Here is a 10548-nt window from a genome sequence, read left to right on the forward strand (position 1 = left end):
TGGTTATACAATAGCACAGAAATCTAGCCAATGTGAATCAGATGCAGAGAGAGAAAGAGAAAAAGCTCTACAGATGAAACAGTATTTCGTTTACAAGACAGGTTTCCTAACATCTTTCAAAGGCAAGATGGTCTGCAATGGAGGACAAGGTAAAAAAAAAATGCACTCAGTCATCAAGTGGAGGTATAAAAAAACAGCAAGAAATCCAGCAGAGTGGCGCAGCGGAAGCGTGCTGGGCCCATAACCCAGAGGTCGATGGATCGAAACCATCCTCTGCTATGGAAAGGGGGAAATGTTTTCAACACTAGTCGAGTTTTTTTGTTTTCACACGACTTTGCCACTACGTCAATTCTACAGACCCTTATGTGTGGAGTCCCTTACATTCAGCAGGGTCCCGTTTACTACTTAATACTATGCTTTCATTTTTAAGTCCCTTGGCAGCCTATCTCAAACACTTGAATGTCATCTAGGAGTCATTTGTGAAAATACAGCTGGATGGACATAAACACTTAAGAAATGACTGATTCCGACTACTTTGAACGTAAGAACATATTCTGAACCGGTCGTGGTATTAATGCTTAAAAGTGTAAATTGCAATCTTTCCAAATGATGTATTTACCATGAAGAACTGAGGACAGAAATTGGAAACAAAGCTCTGTGGTCAGCTCATCAAGCTGAATGCGGAACTTTCACCTTTTCCTACACCTGGTATTTAGTTGTGTGCATCACAAAATGCTCTCTCTCACTCTTTCTTTAGTTCAGTCTTTTTGTGATCAGGGACGCCATCACCCAGACTAGAATGATGAAACTAAATACAGAATAAATCATTTGTGCACCGACTTCCTATATTTTGGCTCAAAACATTCTGTAATCATTTTCTCAGTAGTTGCCTATCGTAAGTAGGGTTGTCTGAACAGGTGAGAAGTTTCTTTAACTTTGCTCAACTTCTCAGTTAAAATTGACAACTGCACAAAGACTGGACTTATTGAGGAGACAGACAAAAACCGAGGAATTGTAGAGAAGATGCTGGTACAACTTAGCAGTATGACATGGTTATACAATAGCACAGAAATCTAGCCAATGTGAATCAGATGCAGAGAGAGAAAGAGCAAAAGCTCTACAGATGAAACAGTATTTCATTTACAAGACAGGTTTCCTAACATCTTTCAAAGGCAAGATGGTCTGCAATGGAGGACAAGGTAAAAAAAAAAATGCACTCAGTCATCAAGTGGAGGTATAAAGAATTAGCAAGCAATCCAGCAGAGTGGCGCAGCGGAAGCGTGCTGGGCCCATAACCCAGAGGTCGATGGATCGAAACCATCCTCTGCTATGGAAAGGGGGAAATGTTTTCAACACTAGTCGAGTTTTTTTGTTTTCACACGACTTTGCCACTACGTCAATTCTACAGACCCTTATGTGTGGAGTCCCTTACATTCAGCAGGGTCCCGTTTACTACTTAATACTATGCTTTCATTTTTAAGTCCCTTGGCAGCCTATCTCAAACACTTGAATGTCATCTAGGAGTCATTTGTGAAAATACAGCTGGATGGACATAAACACTTAAGAAATGACTGATTCCGACTACTTTGAACGTAAGAACATATTCTGAACCGGTCGTGGTATTAATGCTTAAAAGTGTAAATTGCAATCTTTCCAAATGATGTATTTACCATGAAGAACTGAGGACAGAAATTGAAAACAAAGCTCTGTGGTCAGCTCATCAAGCTGAATGCGGAACTTTCACCTTTTCCTACACCTGGTATTTAGTTGTGTGCATCACAAAATGCTCTCTCACTCTTTCTTTAGTTCAGTCTTTTTGTGATCAGGGACGCCATCACCCAGACTAGAATGATGAAACTAAATACAGAATAAATCATTTGTGCACCGACTTCCTATATTTTGGCTCAAAACATTCTGTAATCATTTTTTCAGTAGTTGCCTATCGTAAGTAGGGTTGTCTGAACAGGTGAGAAGTTTCTTTAACTTTGCTCAACTTCTCAGTTAAAATTGACAACTGCACAAAGACTGGACTTATTGAGGAGACAGACAAAAACCGAGGAATTGTAGAGAAGATGCTGGTACAACTTAGCAGTATGACATGGTTATACAATAGCACAGAAATCTAGCCAATGTGAATCAGATGCAGAGAGAGAAAGAGCAAAAGCTCTACAGATGAAACAGTATTTCATTTACAAGACAGGTTTCCTAACATCTTTCAAAGGCAAGATGGTCTGCAATGGAGGACAAGGTAAAAAAAAAAATGCACTCAGTCATCAAGTGGAGGTATAAAGAATTAGCAAGCAATCCAGCAGAGTGGCGCAGCGGAAGCGTGCTGGGCCCATAACCCAGAGGTCGATGGATCGAAACCATCCTCTGCTATGGAAAGGGGGAAATGTTTTCAACACTAGTCGAGTTTTTTTGTTTTCACACGACTTTGCCACTACGTCAATTCTACAGACCCTTATGTGTGGAGTCCCTTACATTCAGCAGGGTCCCGTTTACTACTTAATACTATGCTTTCATTTTTAAGTCCCTTGGCAGCCTATCTCAAACACTTGAATGTCATCTAGGAGTCATTTGTGAAAATACAGCTGGATGGACATAAACACTTAAGAAATGACTGATTCCGACTACTTTGAACGTAAGAACATATTCTGAACCGGTCGTGGTATTAATGCTTAAAAGTGTAAATTGCAATCTTTCCAAATGATGTATTTACCATGAAGAACTGAGGACAGAAATTGGAAACAAAGCTCTGTGGTCAGCTCATCAAGCTGAATGCGGAACTTTCACCTTTTCCTACACCTGGTATTTAGTTGTGTGCATCACAAAATGCTCTCTCACTCTTTCTTTAGTTCAGTCTTTTTGTGATCAGGGACGCCATCACCCAGACTAGAATGATGAAACTAAATACAGAATAAATCATTTGTGCACCGACTTCCTATATTTTGGCTCAAAACATTCTGTAATCATTTTTTCAGTAGTTGCCTATCGTAAGTAGGGTTGTCTGAACAGGTGAGAAGTTTCTTTAACTTTGCTCAACTTCTCAGTTAAAATTGACAACTGCACAAAGACTGGACTTATTGAGGAGACAGACAAAAACCGAGGAATTGTAGAGAAGATGCTGGTACAACTTAGCAGTATGACATGGTTATACAATAGCACAGAAATCTAGCCAATGTGAATCAGATGCAGAGAGAGAAAGAGCAAAAGCTCTACAGATGAAACAGTATTTCATTTACAAGACAGGTTTCCTAACATCTTTCAAAGGCAAGATGGTCTGCAATGGAGGACAAGGTAAAAAAAAATGCAGTCAGTCATCAAGTGGAGGTATAAAGAAACAGCAAGAAATCCAGCAGAGTGGCGCAGCGGAAGCGTGCTGGGCCCATAACCCAGAGGTCGATGGATCGAAACCATCCTCTGCTATGGAAAGGGGGAAATGTTTTCAACACTAGTCGAGTTTTTTTGTTTTCACACGACTTTGCCATTACGTCAATTCTACAGACCCTTATGTGTGGAGTCCCTTACATTCAGCAGGGTCCCGTTTACTACTTAATACTATGCTTTCATTTTTAAGTCCCTTGGCAGCCTATCTCAAACACTTGAATGTCATCTAGGAGTCATTTGTGAAAATACAGCTGGATGGACATAAACACTTAAGAAATGACTGATTCCGACTACTTTGAACGTAAGAACATATTCTGAACCGGTCGTGGTATTAATGCTTAAAAGTGTAAATTGCAATCTTTCCAAATGATGTATTTACCATGAAGAACTGAGGACAGAAATTGAAAACAAAGCTCTGTGGTCAGCTCATCAAGCTGAATGCGGAACTTTCACCTTTTCCTACACCTGGTATTTAGTTGTGTGCATCACAAAATGCTCTCTCTCACTCTTTCTTTAGTTCAGTCTTTTTGTGATCAGGGACGCCATCACCCAGACTAGAATGATGAAACTAAATACAGAATAAATCATTTGTGCACCGACTTCCTATATTTTGGCTCAAAACATTCTGTAATCATTTTTTCAGTAGTTGCCTATCGTAAGTAGGGTTGTCTGAACAGGTGAGAAGTTTCTTTAACTTTGCTCAACTTCTCAGTTAAAATTGACAACTGCACAAAGACTGGACTTATTGAGGAGACAGACAAAAACCGAGGAATTGTAGAGAAGATGCTGGTACAACTTAGCAGTATGACATGGTTATACAATAGCACAGAAATCTAGCCAATGTGAATCAGATGCAGAGAGAGAAAGAGCAAAAGCTCTACAGATGAAACAGTATTTCATTTACAAGACAGGTTTCCTAACATCTTTCAAAGGCAAGATGGTCTGCAATGGAGGACAAGGTAAAAAAAAAAATGCACTCAGTCATCAAGTGGAGGTATAAAAAATTAGCAAGCAATCCAGCAGAGTGGCGCAGCGGAAGCGTGCTGGGCCCATAACCCAGAGGTCGATGGATCGAAACCATCCTCTGCTATGGAAAGGGGGAAATGTTTTCAACACTAGTCGAGTTTTTTTGTTTTCACACGACTTTGCCATTACGTCAATTCTACAGACCCTTATGTGTGGAGTCCCTTACATTCAGCAGGGTCCCGTTTACTACTTAATACTATGCTTTCATTTTTAAGTCCCTTGGCAGCCTATCTCAAACACTTGAATGTCATCTAGGAGTCATTTGTGAAAATACAGCTGGATGGACATAAACACTTAAGAAATGACTGATTCCGACTACTTTGAACGTAAGAACATATTCTGAACCGGTCGTGGTATTAATGCTTAAAAGTGTAAATTGCAATCTTTCCAAATGATGTATTTACCATGAAGAACTGAGGACAGAAATTGGAAACAAAGCTCTGTGGTCAGCTCATCAAGCTGAATGCGGAACTTTCACCTTTTCCTACACCTGGTATTTAGTTGTGTGCATCACAAAATGCTCTCTCTCACTCTTTCTTTAGTTCAGTCTTTTTGTGATCAGGGACGCCATCACCCAGACTAGAATGATGAAACTAAATACAGAATAAATCATTTGTGCACCGACTTCCTATATTTTGGCTCAAAACATTCTGTAATCATTTTTTCAGTAGTTGCCTATCGTAAGTAGGGTTGTCTGAACAGGTGAGAAGTTTCTTTAACTTTGCTCAACTTCTCAGTTAAAATTGACAACTGCACAAAGACTGGACTTATTGAGGAGACAGACAAAAACCGAGGAATTGTAGAGAAGATGCTGGTACAACTTAGCAGTATGACATGGTTATACAATAGCACAGAAATCTAGCCAATGTGAATCAGATGCAGAGAGAGAAAGAGAAAAAGCTCTACAGATGAAACAGTATTTCGTTTACAAGACAGGTTTCCTAACATCTTTCAAAGGCAAGATGGTCTGCAATGGAGGACAAGGTAAAAAAAAAATGCACTCAGTCATCAAGTGGAGGTATAAAAAAATTAGCAAGCAATCCAGCAGAGTGGCGCAGCGGAAGCGTGCTGGGCCCATAACCCAGAGGTCGATGGATCGAAACCATCCTCTGCTATGGAAAGGGGGAAATGTTTTCAACACTAGTCGAGTTTTTTTGTTTTCACACGACTTTGCCATTACGTCAATTCTACAGACCCTTATGTGTGGAGTCCCTTACATTCAGCAGGGTCCCGTTTACTACTTAATACTATGCTTTCATTTTTAAGTCCCTTGGCAGCCTATCTCAAACACTTGAATGTCATCTAGGAGTCATTTGTGAAAATACAGCTGGATGGACATAAACACTTAAGAAATGACTGATTCCGACTACTTTGAACGTAAGAACATATTCTGAACCGGTCGTGGTATTAATGCTTAAAAGTGTAAATTGCAATCTTTCCAAATGATGTATTTACCATGAAGAACTGAGGACAGAAATTGGAAACAAAGCTCTGTGGTCAGCTCATCAAGCTGAATGCGGAACTTTCACCTTTTCCTACACCTGGTATTTAGTTGTGTGCATCACAAAATGCTCTCTCTCACTCTTTCTTTAGTTCAGTCTTTTTGTGATCAGGGACGCCATCACCCAGACTAGAATGATGAAACTAAATACAGAATAAATCATTTGTGCACCGACTTCCTATATTTTGGCTCAAAACATTCTGTAATCATTTTCTCAGTAGTTGCCTATCGTAAGTAGGGTTGTCTGAACAGGTGAGAAGTTTCTTTAACTTTGCTCAACTTCTCAGTTAAAATTGACAACTGCACAAAGACTGGACTTATTGAGGAGACAGACAAAAACCGAGGAATTGTAGAGAAGATGCTGGTACAACTTAGCAGTATGACATGGTTATACAATAGCACAGAAATCTAGCCAATGTGAATCAGATGCAGAGAGAGAAAGAGAAAAAGCTCTACAGATGAAACAGTATTTCGTTTACAAGACAGGTTTCCTAACATCTTTCAAAGGCAAGATGGTCTGCAATGGAGGACAAGGTAAAAAAAAAATGCACTCAGTCATCAAGTGGAGGTATAAAAAATTAGCAAGCAATCCAGCAGAGTGGCGCAGCGGAAGCGTGCTGGGCCCATAACCCAGAGGTCGATGGATCGAAACCATCCTCTGCTATGGAAAGGGGGAAATGTTTTCAACACTAGTCGAGTTTTTTTGTTTTCACACGACTTTGCCATTACGTCAATTCTACAGACCCTTATGTGTGGAGTCCCTTACATTCAGCAGGGTCCCGTTTACTACTTAATACTATGCTTTCATTTTTAAGTCCCTTGGCAGCCTATCTCAAACACTTGAATGTCATCTAGGAGTCATTTGTGAAAATACAGCTGGATGGACATAAACACTTAAGAAATGACTGATTCCGACTACTTTGAACGTAAGAACATATTCTGAACCGGTCGTGGTATTAATGCTTAAAAGTGTAAATTGCAATCTTTCCAAATGATGTATTTACCATGAAGAACTGAGGACAGAAATTGGAAACAAAGCTCTGTGGTCAGCTCATCAAGCTGAATGCGGAACTTTCACCTTTTCCTACACCTGGTATTTAGTTGTGTGCATCACAAAATGCTCTCTCTCACTCTTTCTTTAGTTCAGTCTTTTTGTGATCAGGGACGCCATCACCCAGACTAGAATGATGAAACTAAATACAGAATAAATCATTTGTGCACCGACTTCCTATATTTTGGCTCAAAACATTCTGTAATCATTTTTTCAGTAGTTGCCTATCGTAAGTAGGGTTGTCTGAACAGGTGAGAAGTTTCTTTAACTTTGCTCAACTTCTCAGTTAAAATTGACAACTGCACAAAGACTGGACTTATTGAGGAGACAGACAAAAACCGAGGAATTGTAGAGAAGATGCTGGTACAACTTAGCAGTATGACATGGTTATACAATAGCACAGAAATCTAGCCAATGTGAATCAGATGCAGAGAGAGAAAGAGCAAAAGCTCTACAGATGAAACAGTATTTCATTTACAAGACAGGTTTCCTAACATCTTTCAAAGGCAAGATGGTCTGCAATGGAGGACAAGGTAAAAAAAAAAATGCACTCAGTCATCAAGTGGAGGTATAAAAAATTAGCAAGCAATCCAGCAGAGTGGCGCAGCGGAAGCGTGCTGGGCCCATAACCCAGAGGTCGATGGATCGAAACCATCCTCTGCTATGGAAAGGGGGAAATGTTTTCAACACTAGTCGAGTTTTTTTGTTTTCACACGACTTTGCCATTACGTCAATTCTACAGACCCTTATGTGTGGAGTCCCTTACATTCAGCAGGGTCCCGTTTACTACTTAATACTATGCTTTCATTTTTAAGTCCCTTGGCAGCCTATCTCAAACACTTGAATGTCATCTAGGAGTCATTTGTGAAAATACAGCTGGATGGACATAAACACTTAAGAAATGACTGATTCCGACTACTTTGAACGTAAGAACATATTCTGAACCGGTCGTGGTATTAATGCTTAAAAGTGTAAATTGCAATCTTTCCAAATGATGTATTTACCATGAAGAACTGAGGACAGAAATTGGAAACAAAGCTCTGTGGTCAGCTCATCAAGCTGAATGCGGAACTTTCACCTTTTCCTACACCTGGTATTTAGTTGTGTGCATCACAAAATGCTCTCTCTCACTCTTTCTTTAGTTCAGTCTTTTTGTGATCAGGGACGCCATCACCCAGACTAGAATGATGAAACTAAATACAGAATAAATCATTTGTGCACCGACTTCCTATATTTTGGCTCAAAACATTCTGTAATCATTTTCTCAGTAGTTGCCTATCGTAAGTAGGGTTGTCTGAACAGGTGAGAAGTTTCTTTAACTTTGCTCAACTTCTCAGTTAAAATTGACAACTGCACAAAGACTGGACTTATTGAGGAGACAGACAAAAACCGAGGAATTGTAGAGAAGATGCTGGTACAACTTAGCAGTATGACATGGTTATACAATAGCACAGAAATCTAGCCAATGTGAATCAGATGCAGAGAGAGAAAGAGAAAAAGCTCTACAGATGAAACAGTATTTCGTTTACAAGACAGGTTTCCTAACATCTTTCAAAGGCAAGATGGTCTGCAATGGAGGACAAGGTAAAAAAAAAATGCACTCAGTCATCAAGTGGAGGTATAAAAAATTAGCAAGCAATCCAGCAGAGTGGCGCAGCGGAAGCGTGCTGGGCCCATAACCCAGAGGTCGATGGATCGAAACCATCCTCTGCTATGGAAAGGGGGAAATGTTTTCAACACTAGTCGAGTTTTTTTGTTTTCACACGACTTTGCCATTACGTCAATTCTACAGACCCTTATGTGTGGAGTCCCTTACATTCAGCAGGGTCCCGTTTACTACTTAATACTATGCTTTCATTTTTAAGTCCCTTGGCAGCCTATCTCAAACACTTGAATGTCATCTAGGAGTCATTTGTGAAAATACAGCTGGATGGACATAAACACTTAAGAAATGACTGATTCCGACTACTTTGAACGTAAGAACATATTGTGAACCGGTCGTGGTATTAATGCTTAAAAGTGTAAATTGCAATCTTTCCAAATGATGTATTTACCATGAAGAACTGAGGACAGAAATTGGAAACAAAGCTCTGTGGTCAGCTCATCAAGCTGAATGCGGAACTTTCACCTTTTCCTACACCTGGTATTTAGTTGTGTGCATCACAAAATGCTCTCTCACTCTTTCTTTAGTTCAGTCTTTTTGTGATCAGGGACGCCATCACCCAGACTAGAATGATGAAACTAAATACAGAATAAATCATTTGTGCACCGACTTCCTATATTTTGGCTCAAAACATTCTGTAATCATTTTCTCAGTAGTTGCCTATCGTAAGTAGGGTTGTCTGAACAGGTGAGAAGTTTCTTTAACTTTGCTCAACTTCTCAGTTAAAATTGACAACTGCACAAAGACTGGACTTATTGAGGAGACAGACAAAAACCGAGGAATTGTAGAGAAGATGCTGGTACAACTTAGCAGTATGACATGGTTATACAATAGCACAGAAATCTAGCCAATGTGAATCAGATGCAGAGAGAGAAAGAGAAAAAGCTCTACAGATGAAACAGTATTTCGTTTACAAGACAGGTTTCCTAACATCTTTCAAAGGCAAGATGGTCTGCAATGGAGGACAAGGTAAAAAAAAAATGCACTCAGTCATCAAGTGGAGGTATAAAAAATTAGCAAGCAATCCAGCAGAGTGGCGCAGCGGAAGCGTGCTGGGCCCATAACCCAGAGGTCGATGGATCGAAACCATCCTCTGCTATGGAAAGGGGGAAATGTTTTCAACACTAGTCGAGTTTTTTTGTTTTCACACGACTTTGCCATTACGTCAATTCTACAGACCCTTATGTGTGGAGTCCCTTACATTCAGCAGGGTCCCGTTTACTACTTAATACTATGCTTTCATTTTTAAGTCCCTTGGCAGCCTATCTCAAACACTTGAATGTCATCTAGGAGTCATTTGTGAAAATACAGCTGGATGGACATAAACACTTAAGAAATGACTGATTCCGACTACTTTGAACGTAAGAACATATTCTGAACCGGTCGTGGTATTAATGCTTAAAAGTGTAAATTGCAATCTTTCCAAATGATGTATTTACCATGAAGAACTGAGGACAGAAATTGGAAACAAAGCTCTGTGGTCAGCTCATCAAGCTGAATGCGGAACTTTCACCTTTTCCTACACCTGGTATTTAGTTGTGTGCATCACAAAATGCTCTCTCTCACTCTTTCTTTAGTTCAGTCTTTTTGTGATCAGGGACGCCATCACCCAGACTAGAATGATGAAACTAAATACAGAATAAATCATTTGTGCACCGACTTCCTATATTTTGGCTCAAAACATTCTGTAATCATTTTTTCAGTAGTTGCCTATCGTAAGTAGGGTTGTCTGAACAGGTGAGAAGTTTCTTTAACTTTGCTCAACTTCTCAGTTAAAATTGACAACTGCACAAAGACTGGACTTATTGAGGAGACAGACAAAAACCGAGGAATTGTAGAGAAGATGCTGGTACAACTTAGCAGTATGACATGGTTATACAATAGCACAGAAATCTAGCCAATGTGAATCAGATGGGGGAA

General features: G+C 39.8%; 10 non-coding genes across 10 annotated transcripts; all 10 read left to right on the plus strand.

The window, feature by feature from the left end:
- Nucleotides 1-207: 207 nt before the first annotated feature.
- TRNAM-CAU lies at nucleotides 208-279 on the plus strand. Its single transcript has one exon. It is a non-coding gene; the product is annotated as a tRNA-Met (tRNA).
- Nucleotides 280-1258: 979 nt separating this feature from the next.
- On the plus strand, nucleotides 1259-1330 carry TRNAM-CAU. The gene has a single exon. It is a non-coding gene; the product is annotated as a tRNA-Met (tRNA).
- A 977-nt stretch (nucleotides 1331-2307) lies between these two features.
- On the plus strand, nucleotides 2308-2379 carry TRNAM-CAU. Its single transcript has one exon. It is a non-coding gene; the product is annotated as a tRNA-Met (tRNA).
- Nucleotides 2380-3354: 975 nt separating this feature from the next.
- On the plus strand, nucleotides 3355-3426 carry TRNAM-CAU. The gene has a single exon. It is a non-coding gene; the product is annotated as a tRNA-Met (tRNA).
- Nucleotides 3427-4405: 979 nt separating this feature from the next.
- On the plus strand, nucleotides 4406-4477 carry TRNAM-CAU. Its single transcript has one exon. It is a non-coding gene; the product is annotated as a tRNA-Met (tRNA).
- Nucleotides 4478-5456: 979 nt separating this feature from the next.
- Nucleotides 5457-5528, plus strand: TRNAM-CAU. Its single transcript has one exon. It is a non-coding gene; the product is annotated as a tRNA-Met (tRNA).
- A 978-nt stretch (nucleotides 5529-6506) lies between these two features.
- TRNAM-CAU lies at nucleotides 6507-6578 on the plus strand. The gene has a single exon. It is a non-coding gene; the product is annotated as a tRNA-Met (tRNA).
- Nucleotides 6579-7557: 979 nt separating this feature from the next.
- On the plus strand, nucleotides 7558-7629 carry TRNAM-CAU. The gene has a single exon. It is a non-coding gene; the product is annotated as a tRNA-Met (tRNA).
- A 978-nt stretch (nucleotides 7630-8607) lies between these two features.
- TRNAM-CAU lies at nucleotides 8608-8679 on the plus strand. The gene has a single exon. It is a non-coding gene; the product is annotated as a tRNA-Met (tRNA).
- Nucleotides 8680-9655: 976 nt separating this feature from the next.
- On the plus strand, nucleotides 9656-9727 carry TRNAM-CAU. Its single transcript has one exon. It is a non-coding gene; the product is annotated as a tRNA-Met (tRNA).
- The last annotated feature ends 821 nt before the right edge of the window (nucleotides 9728-10548 follow it).

This window comes from Protopterus annectens, chromosome 9.part0, assembly GCF_019279795.1.
Source record: "Protopterus annectens isolate FY-2018-M chromosome 9.part0, PAN1.0, whole genome shotgun sequence".
NCBI lineage: Eukaryota > Metazoa > Chordata > Ceratodontiformes > Protopteridae > Protopterus > Protopterus annectens.